Genomic DNA, 10,661 nt, shown 5'->3' with positions numbered 1-10,661 from the left:
TGTCGGACCAGTAGCTTACCGACTAGAGTTACCTCAACAACTCGCGGCTGTACATAACACTTTCCACGTCTCGAATTTGAAGAAATGTTTTGCTAAAGAAGATCTCACTATTCCGTTAGATGAAATCCAAATCAACGAAAAACTTCAATTCATCGAAGAACCCGTCGAAATAATGGATCGTGAGGTTAAAAGACTTAAGCAAAACAAGATACCAATTGTTAAGGTTCGATGGAATGCTCGTAGAGGACCCGAGTTCACCTGGGAGCGTGAAGATCAGATGAAGAAGAAATACCCGCATCTATTTCCAGAAGATTCGTCAACACCTTCAACAGCTTAAAATTTCGGGACGAAATTTATTTAACGGGTAGGTACTGTAGTGACCCGAACTTTTCCATGTTTATATATATTAATTGAGATTGATATTTACATGATTAAATGTTTCCAACATGTTAAGCAATCAAACTTGTTAAGACTTGACTAATTGAAATATGTTTCATATAGACAATTGACCACCCAAGTTGACCGGTGATTCACGATCGTTAAAACTTGTAAAAACTATATGATGACATATATATGGATATATATATAGTTAACATGATACTATGATAAGTAAACATATCATTAAGTATATTAACAATGAACTACATATGTAAAAACAAGACTACTAACTTAATGATTTTTAAACGAGACATATATGTAACGATTATCGTTGTAAAGACATTTAATGTATATATATCATATTAAGAGATATTCATACATGATAATATCATGATAATATAATAATTTAAAATCTCATTTGATATTATAAACATTGGGTTAACAACATTTAACAAGATCGTTAACCTAAAGGTTTCAAAACAACACTTACATGTAACGACTAACGATGACTTAACGACTCAGTTAAAATGTATATACATGTAGTGTTTTAATATGTATTTATACACTTTTGAAAGACTTCAATACACTTATCAAAATACTTCTACTTAACAAAAATGCTTACAATTACATCCTCGTTCAGTTTCATCAACAATTCTACTCGTATGCACCCGTATTCGTACTCGTACAATACACAGCTTTTAGATGTATGTACTATTGGTATATACACTCCAATGATCAGCTCTTAGCAGCCCATGTGAGTCACCTAACACATGTGGGAACCATCATTTGGAAACTAGCAAGAAATATCTCATAAAATTACAAAAATATGAGTAATCATTCATGACTTATTTACATGAAAACAAAATTACATATCCTTTATATCTAATCCATACACCAACGACCAAAAACACCTACAAACACTTTCATTCTTCAATTTTCTTCATCTAATTGATCTCTCTCAAGTTCTATCTTCAAGTTCTAAGTGTTCTTCATATATTCTACAAGTTCTAGTTACATAAAATCAAGAATACTTTCAAGTTTGCTAGCTCACTTCCAATCTTGTAAGGTGATCATCCAACCTCAAGAAATCTTTGTTTTTTACAGTAGGTTATCATTCTAATACAAGGTAATAATCATATTCAAACTTTGGTTCAATTTCTATAACTATAACAATCTTATTTCAAGTGATGATCTTACTTGAACTTGTTTTCGTGTCATGATTCTACTTCAAGAACTTCGAGCCATCCAAGGATCCATTGAAGCTAGATCCATTTTTCTCTTTTCCAGTAGGTTTATCCAAGGAACTTAAGGTAGTAATGATGTTCATAACATCATTCAATTCATACATATAAAGCTATCTTATTCGAAGGTTTAAACTTGTAATCACTAGAATATAGTTTAGTTAATTCTAAACTTGTTCGCAAACAAAAGATATTCCTTCTAACTTGACTTTTAAAATCAACTAAACACATGTTCTATAGCTATATGATATGCTAATTTAATGATTTAAAACCTGGAAACACGAAAAACACCGTAAAACCGGATTTACGCCGTCGTAGTAACACCGCGGGCTGTTTTGGGTTAGTTAATTAAAAACTATGATAAACTTTGATTTAAAAGTTGTTACTCTGAGAAAATGATTTTTATTATGAACATGAAACTATATCCAAAAATTATGGTTAAACTCAAAGTGGAAGTATGTTTTCTAAAATGGTCATCTAGACGTCGTTCTTTCGACTGAAATGACTACCTTTACAAAAAAGACTTGTAACTTATTTTTCCGACTATAAAGCTATACTTTTTCTGTTTAGATTCATAAAATAGAATTCAATATGAAACCATAGCAATTTGATTCACTCAAAACGGATTTAAAATGAAGAAGTTATGGGTAAAACAAGATTGGATAATTTTTCTCATTTTAGCTACGTGAAAATTGGTAACAAATCTATTCCAACCATAACTTAATCAACTTGTATTGTATATTATGTAATCTTGAGATACCATAGACACGTATACAATGTTTCGACCTATCATGTCGACACATCTATATATATTTCGGAACAACCATAGACACTCTATATGTGAATGTTGGAGTTAGCTATACAGGGTTGAGGTTGATTCCAAAATATATATAGTTTGAGTTGTGATCAATACTGAGATACGTATACACTGGGTCGTGGATTGATTCAAGATAATATTTATCGATTTATTTCTGTACATCTAACTGTGGACAACTAGTTGTAGGTTACTAACGAGGACAGCTGACTTAATAAACTTAAAACATCAAAATATATTAAAAGTGTTGTAAATATATTTTGAACATACTTTGATATAGATGTATATATTGTTATAGGTTCGTGAATCAACCAGTGGCCAAGTCTTACTTCCCGACGAAGTAAAAATCTGTGAAAGTGAGTTATAGTCCCATTTTTAAAATCTAATATTTTTGGGATGAGAATACATGCAGGTTTTATAAATGATTTACAAAATAGACACAAGTACGTGAAACTACATTCTATGGTTGAATTATCGAAATCGAATATGCCCCTTTTTATTAAGTCTGGTAATCTAAGAATTAGGGAACAGACACCCTAATTGACGCGAATCCTAAAGATAGATCTATTGGGCCTAACAAACCCCATCCAAAGTACCGGATGCTTTAGTACTTCGAAATTTATATCATATCCGAAGGGTGTCCCGGAATGATGGGGATATTCTTATATATGCATCTTGTTAATGTCGGTTACCAGGTGTTCACCATATGAATGATTTTTATCTCTATGTATGGGATGTGTATTGAAATATGAAATCTTGTGGTCTATTGTTACGATTTGATATATATAGGTTAAACCTATAACTCACCAACATTTTTGTTGACGTTTAAAGCATGTTTATTCTCAGGTGAATATTAAGAGCTTCCGCTGTTGCATACTAAAATAAGGACAAGATTTGGAGTCCATGTTTGTATGATATTGTGTAAAAACTGCATTCAAGAAACTGATTTCGATGTAACATATTTGTATTGTAAACCATTATGTAATGGTCGTGTGTAAACAGGATACTTTAGATTATCATTATTTGATAATCTACGTAAAGCTTTTTAAACCTTTATTTATGAAATAAAGGTTATGGTTTGTTTTAAAAATGAATGCAGTCTTTGAAAAACGTCTCATATAGAGGTCAAAACCTCGCAACGAAATCAATTAATATGGAACGTTTTTAATCAATAAGAACGGGACATTTCAGTTGGATTTCGTTGCGAGGTTTTGACCTCTATATGAGACGTTTTTCAAAGACTGCATTCATTTTTAAAACAAACCATAACCTTTATTTCATAAATAAAGGTTTAAAAAGCTTTACGTAGATTATCAAATAATGATAATCTAAAGTATCCTGTTTACACACGACCATTACATAATGGTTTACAATACAAATATGTTACATCGAAATCAGTTTCTTGAATGCAGTTTTTACACAATATCATACAAACATGGACTCCAAATCTTGTCCTTATTTTAGTATGCAACAGCGGAAGCTCTTAATATTCACCTGAGAATAAACATGCTTTAAACGTCAACAAAAATGTTGGTGAGTTATAGTCCCACTTTTAAAATCTAATATTTTTGGGATGAGAATACATGCAGGTTTTATAAATGATTTACAAAATAGACACAAGTACGTGAAACTACATTCTATGGTTGAATTATCGAAATCGAATATGCCCCTTTTTATTAAGTCTGGTAATCTAAGAATTAGGGAACAGACACCCTAATTGACGCGAATCCTAAAGATAGATCTATTGGGCCTAACAAACCCCATCCAAAGTACCGGATGCTTTAGTACTTCGAAATTTATATCATATCCGAAGGGTGTCCCGGAATGATGGGGATATTCTTATATATGCATCTTGTTAATGTCGGTTACCAGGTGTTCACCATATGAATGATTTTTATCTCTATGTATGGGATGTGTATTGAAATATGAAATCTTGAAATGTCCCGTTCTTATTGATTAAAAACGTTCCATATTAATTGATTTCGTTGCGAGGTTTTGACCTCTATATGAGACGTTTTTCAAAGACTGCATTCATTTTAAAACAAACCATAACCTTTATTTCATCAATAAAGGTTTAAAAAGCTTTACGTAGATTATCAAATAATGATAATCTAAAATATCCTGTTTACACACGACCATTACATAATGGTTTACAATACAAATATGTTACAACAAAATAAGTTTCTTGAATGCAGTTTTTACACAATATCATACAAGCATGGACTCCAAATCTCGTCCTTATTTAAGTATGCGACAGCGGAAGCTCTTAATAATCACCTGAGAATAAACATGCTTAAAACGTCAACAAAAATGTTGGTGAGTTATAGGTTTAACCTATATATATCAAATCATAATAATAGACCACAAGATTTCATATTTCAATACACATCCCATACATAGAGATAAAAATCATTCATATGGTGAACACCTGGTAACCGACATTAACAAGATGCATATATAAGAATATCCCCATCATTCCGGGACACCCTTCGGATATGATATAAATTTCGAAGTACTAAAGCATCCGGTACTTTGGATGGGGTTTGTTAAGCCCAATAGATCTATCTTTAGGATTCGCGTCAATTAGGGTGTCTGTTCCCTAATTCTTAGATTACCAGACTTAATAACAAGGGGCATATTCGATTTCGATAATTCAACCATAGAATGTAGTTTCACGTACTTGTGTCTATTTTGTAAATCATTTATAAAACCTGCATGTATTCTCATCCCAAAAATATTAGATTTTAAAAGTGGGACTATAACTCACTTTCACAGATTTTTACTTCGTCGGGAAGTAAGACTTGGCCACTGGTTGATTCACGAACCTATAACAATATATACATATATATCAAAGTATGTTCAAAATATATTTACAACACTTTTAATATATTTTGATGTTTTAAGTTTATTAAGTCAGCTGTCCTCGTTAGTAACCTACAACTAGTTGTCCACAGTTAGATGTACAGAAATAAATCGATAAATATTATCTTGAATCAATCCACGACCCAGTGTATACGTATCTCAGTATTGATCACAACTCAAACTAAATATATTTTGGAATCAACCTCAACCCTGTATAGCTAACTCCAACATTCACATATAGAGTGTCTATGGTTGTTCCGAAATATATATAGATGTGTCGACATGATAGGTCGAAACATTGTATACGTGTCTATGGTATCTCAAGATTACATAATATACAATACAAGTTGATTAAGTTATGGTTGGAATAGATTTGTTACCAATTTTCACGTAGCTAAAATGAGAAAAATTATCCAATCTTGTTTTACCCATAACTTCTTCATTTTAAATCCGTTTTGAGTGAATCAAATTGCTATAGTTTCATATTGAACTCTATTTTATGAATCTAAACAGAAAAAGTATAGGTTTATAGTCGGAAAAATAAGTTACAAGTCGTTTTTGTAAAGGTAGTCATTTCAGTCGAAAGAACGACGTCTAGATGACCATTTTAGAAAACATACTTCCACTTTGAGTTTAACCATAATTTTTGGATATAGTTTCATGTTCATAATAAAAATAATTTTCTCAGAATAACAACTTTTAAATCAAAGTTTATCATAGTTTTTAATTAACTAACCCAAAACAGCCCGCGGTGTTACTACGACGGCGTAAATCCGATTTTACGGTGTTTTTCGTGTTTCCAGGTTTTAAATCATTATGTTAGCATATCATATAGATATAGAACATGTGTTTAGTTGATTTTAAAAGTCAAGTTAGAAGGATTAATTTTTGTTTGCGAACAAGTTTAGAATTAACTAAACTATGTTCTAGTGATTACAAGTTTAAACCTTCGAATAAGATAGCTTTATATGTATGAATTGAATGATGTTATGAACATCATTACTACCTTAAGTTCCTTGGATAAACCTACTGGAAAAGAGAAAAATGGATCTAGCTTCAATGGATCCTTGGATGGCTCGAAGTTCTTGAAGCAGAATCATGACACGAAAACAAGTTCAAGTAAGATCATCACTTGAAATAAGATTGTTATAGTTATAGAAATTGAACCAAAGTTTGAATATGATTATTACCTTGTATTAGAATGATAACCTACTGTAAGAAACAAAGATTTCTTGAGGTTGGATGATCACCTTACAAGATTGGAAGTGAGCTAGCAAACTTGAAAGTATTCTTGATTTTATGAAACTAGAACTTTTGGAATTTATGAAGAACACTTAGAACTTGAAGATAGAACTTGAGAGAGATCAATTAGATGAAGAAAATTGAAGAATGAAAGTGTTTGTAGGTGTTTTTGGTCGTTGGTGTATGGATTAGATATAAAGGATATGTAATTTTGTTTTCATGTAAATAAGTCATGAATGATTACTCATATTTTTGTAATTTTATGAGATATTTCATGCTAGTTGCCAAATGATGGTTCCCACATGTGTTAGGTGACTCACATGGGCTGCTAAGAGCTGATCATTGGAGTGTATATACCAATAGTACATACATCTAAAAGCTGTGTATTGTACGAGTACGAATACGGGTGCATACGAGTAGAATTGTTGATGAAACTGAACGAGGATGTAATTGTAAGCATTTTTGTTAAGTAGAAGTATTTTGATAAGTGTATTGAAGTCTTTCAAAAGTGTATAAATACATATTAAAACACTACATGTATATACATTTTAACTGAGTCGTTAAGTCATCGTTAGTCGTTACATGTAAGTGTTGTTTTTAAACCTTTAGGTTAACGGTCTTGTTAAATGTTGTTAACCCAATGTTTATAATATCAAATGAGATTTTAAATTATTATATTATCATGATATTATCATGTATGAATATCTCTTAATATGATATATATACATTAAATGTCTTTACAACGATAATCGTTACATATATGTCTCGTTTAAAAATCATTAAGTTAGTAGTCTTGTTTTTACATATGTAGTTCATTGTTAATATACTTAATGATATGTTTACTTATCATAGTATCATGTTAACTATATATATATCCATATATATGTCATCATATAGTTTTTACAAGTTTTAACGTTCGTGAATCACCGGTCAACTTGGGTGGTCAATTGTCTATATGAAACCTATTTCAATTAATCAAGTCTTAACAAGTTTGATTGCTTAACATGTTGGAAACATATAATCATATAAATATCAATCTCAGTTAATATATATAAACATGGAAAAGTTCGGGTCACTACAGTACCTACCCGTTAAATAAATTTCGTCCCGAAATTTTAAGCTGTTGAAGGTGTTGACGAATCTTCTGGAAATAGATGCGGGTATTTCTTCTTCATCTGATCTTCACGCTCCCAGGTGAACTCGGGTCCTCTACGAGCATTCCATCGAACCTTAACAATTGGTATCTTGTTTTGCTTAAGTCTTTTAACCTCACGATCCATTATTTCGACGGGTTCTTCGATGAATTGAAGTTTTTCGTTGATTTGGATTTCATCTAACGGAATAGTGAGATCTTCTTTAGCAAAACATTTCTTCAAATTTGAGACGTGGAAAGTGTTATGTACAGCCGCGAGTTGTTGAGGTAATTCTAGTCGGTAAGCTACTGTTCCGACACGATCAATAATCTTGAATGGTCCAATATACCTTGGATTTAATTTCCCTCGTTTACCAAATCGAACAACGCCTTTCCAAGGTGCAACTTTAAGCATGACCATCTCTCCAATTTCAAATTCTATATCTTTTCTTTTAATGTCAGCGTAGCTCTTTTGTCGACTTTGGGCGGTTTTCAACCGTTGTTGAATTTGGATGATCTTCTCGGTAGTTTCTTGTATAATCTCCGGACCCGTAATCTGTCTATCCCCCACTTCACTCCAACAAATCGGAGACCTGCACTTTCTACCATAAAGTGCTTCAAACGGCGCCATCTCAATGCTTGAATGGTAGCTGTTGTTGTAGGAAAATTCTGCTAACGGTAGATGTCGATCCCAACTGTTTCCGAAATCAATAACACATGCTCGTAGCATGTCTTCAAGCGTTTGTATCGTCCTTTCGCTCTGCCCATCAGTTTGTGGATGATAGGCAGTACTCATGTCTAGACGAGTTCCTAATGCTTGCTGTAATGTCTGCCAGAATCTTGAAATAAATCTGCCATCCCTATCAGAGATAATAGAGATTGGTATTCCATGTCTGGAGACGACTTCCTTCAAATACAGTCGTGCTAACTTCTCCATCTTGTCATCTTCTCTTATTGGTAGGAAGTGTGCTGATTTGGTGAGACGATCAACTATTACCCAAATAGTATCAAAACCACTTGCAGTCCTTGGCAATTTAGTGATGAAATCCATGGTAATGTTTTCCCATTTCCATTCCGGGATTTCGGGTTGTTGAAGTAGACCTGATGGTTTCTGATGCTCAGCTTTGACCTTAGAACACGTCAAACATTCTCCTACGTATTTAGCAACATCGGCTTTCATACCCGGCCACCAAAAATGTTTCTTGAGATCCTTGTACATCTTCCCCGTTCCAGGATGTATTGAGTATCTGGTTTTATGAGCTTCTCTAAGTACCATTTCTCTCATATCTCCAAATTTTGGTACCCAAATCCTTTCAGCCCTATACCTGGTTCCGTCTTCCCGAATATTAAGATGCTTCTCCGATCCTTTGGGTATTTCATCCTTTAAATTTCCCTCTTTTAAAACTCCTTGTTGCGCCTCCTTTATTTGAGTAGTAATGTTATTATGAATCATTATATTCATAGATTTTACTCGAATGGGTTCTCTGTCCTTCCTGCTCAAGGCATCGGCTACCACATTTGCCTTCCCCGGGTGGTAACGAATCTCAAAGTCGTAATCATTCAATAATTCAATCCACCTACGCTGCCTCATATTCAGTTGTTTCTGATTAAATATGTGTTGAAGACTTTTGTGGTCGGTATATATAATACTTTTGACCCCATATAAGTAGTGCCTCCAAGTCTTTAATGCAAAAACAACCGCGCCTAATTCCAAATCATGCGTCGTATAATTTTGTTCGTGAATCTTCAATTGTCTAGACGCATAAGCAATCACCTTCGTTCGTTGCATTAATACACAACCGAGACCTTGCTTTGATGCATCACAATAAATCACAAAATCATCATTCCCTTCAGGCAATGACAATATAGGTGCCGTAGTTAGCTTTTTCTTCAATAACTGAAACGCTTTCTCTTGTTCATCATTCCATTCAAATTTCTTCCCTTTATGCGTTAATGCAGTCAAGGGTTTTGCTATTCTGGAAAAGTCTTGGATGAACCTTCTGTAGTAACCAGCTAGTCCTAAAAACTGGCGTATGTGTTTCGGAGTTTTCGGGGTTTCCCACTTTTCAACAGTTTCTATCTTTGCCGGATCCACCTTAATACCTTCTTTGTTCACTATGTGACCGAGGAATTGAACTTCTTCCAACCAAAATGCACACTTTGAAAACTTAGCGTACAATTCTTCCTTCCTCAATACTTCTAACACCTTTCTCAAATGTTCACCGTGTTCTTGGTCATTCTTTGAGTAAATAAGTATGTCATCAATGAAAACAATGACAAACTTGTCAAGGTATGGTCCACACACTCGGTTCATAAGGTCCATGAACACAGCTGGTGCATTAGTTAAACCAAACGGCATGACCATAAACTCGTAATGACCGTAACGTGTTCTGAAAGCAGTCTTTGGAATATCATCTTCTTTCACCCGCATTTGATGATACCCGGAACGTAAGTCAATCTTTGAATAAACAGACGAGCCTTGTAGTTGATCAAATAAGTCATCGATTCTCGGTAGTGGGTAGCGGTTCTTGATGGTAAGTTTGTTCAACTCTCGGTAGTCGATACACAACCTGAATGTACCATCTTTCTTCTTGACAAACAAAACAGGAGCTCCCCACGGTGATGTGCTTGGTCGAATGAAACCACGCTCTAAAAGTTCTTGTAATTGGCTTTGTAGTTCTTTCATCTCGCTGGGTGCGAGTCTGTAAGGAGCACGAGCTATTGGTGCAGCTCCTGGTACAAGATCTATTTGAAATTCAACGGATCGATGTGGGGGTAATCCCGGTAATTCTTTCGGAAATACATCGGGAAATTCTTTTGCGATGGGAACATCATTGATGCTCTTTTCTTCAGTTTGTACTTTCTCGACGTGTGCTAGAACAGCATAGCAACCTTTTCTTATTAGTTTTTGTGCCTTCAAATTACTAATAAGATGTAGCTTCGTGTTGCCCTTTTCTCCGTACACCATTAAGGGTTTTCCTTTTTCTCGTAT

The sequence above is a fragment of the Rutidosis leptorrhynchoides genome, chromosome 2, assembly GCF_046630445.1.
Source record: "Rutidosis leptorrhynchoides isolate AG116_Rl617_1_P2 chromosome 2, CSIRO_AGI_Rlap_v1, whole genome shotgun sequence".
Classification (NCBI taxonomy): domain Eukaryota; kingdom Viridiplantae; phylum Streptophyta; class Magnoliopsida; order Asterales; family Asteraceae; genus Rutidosis; species Rutidosis leptorrhynchoides.
This window is presented reverse-complemented; position numbering follows the sequence as displayed.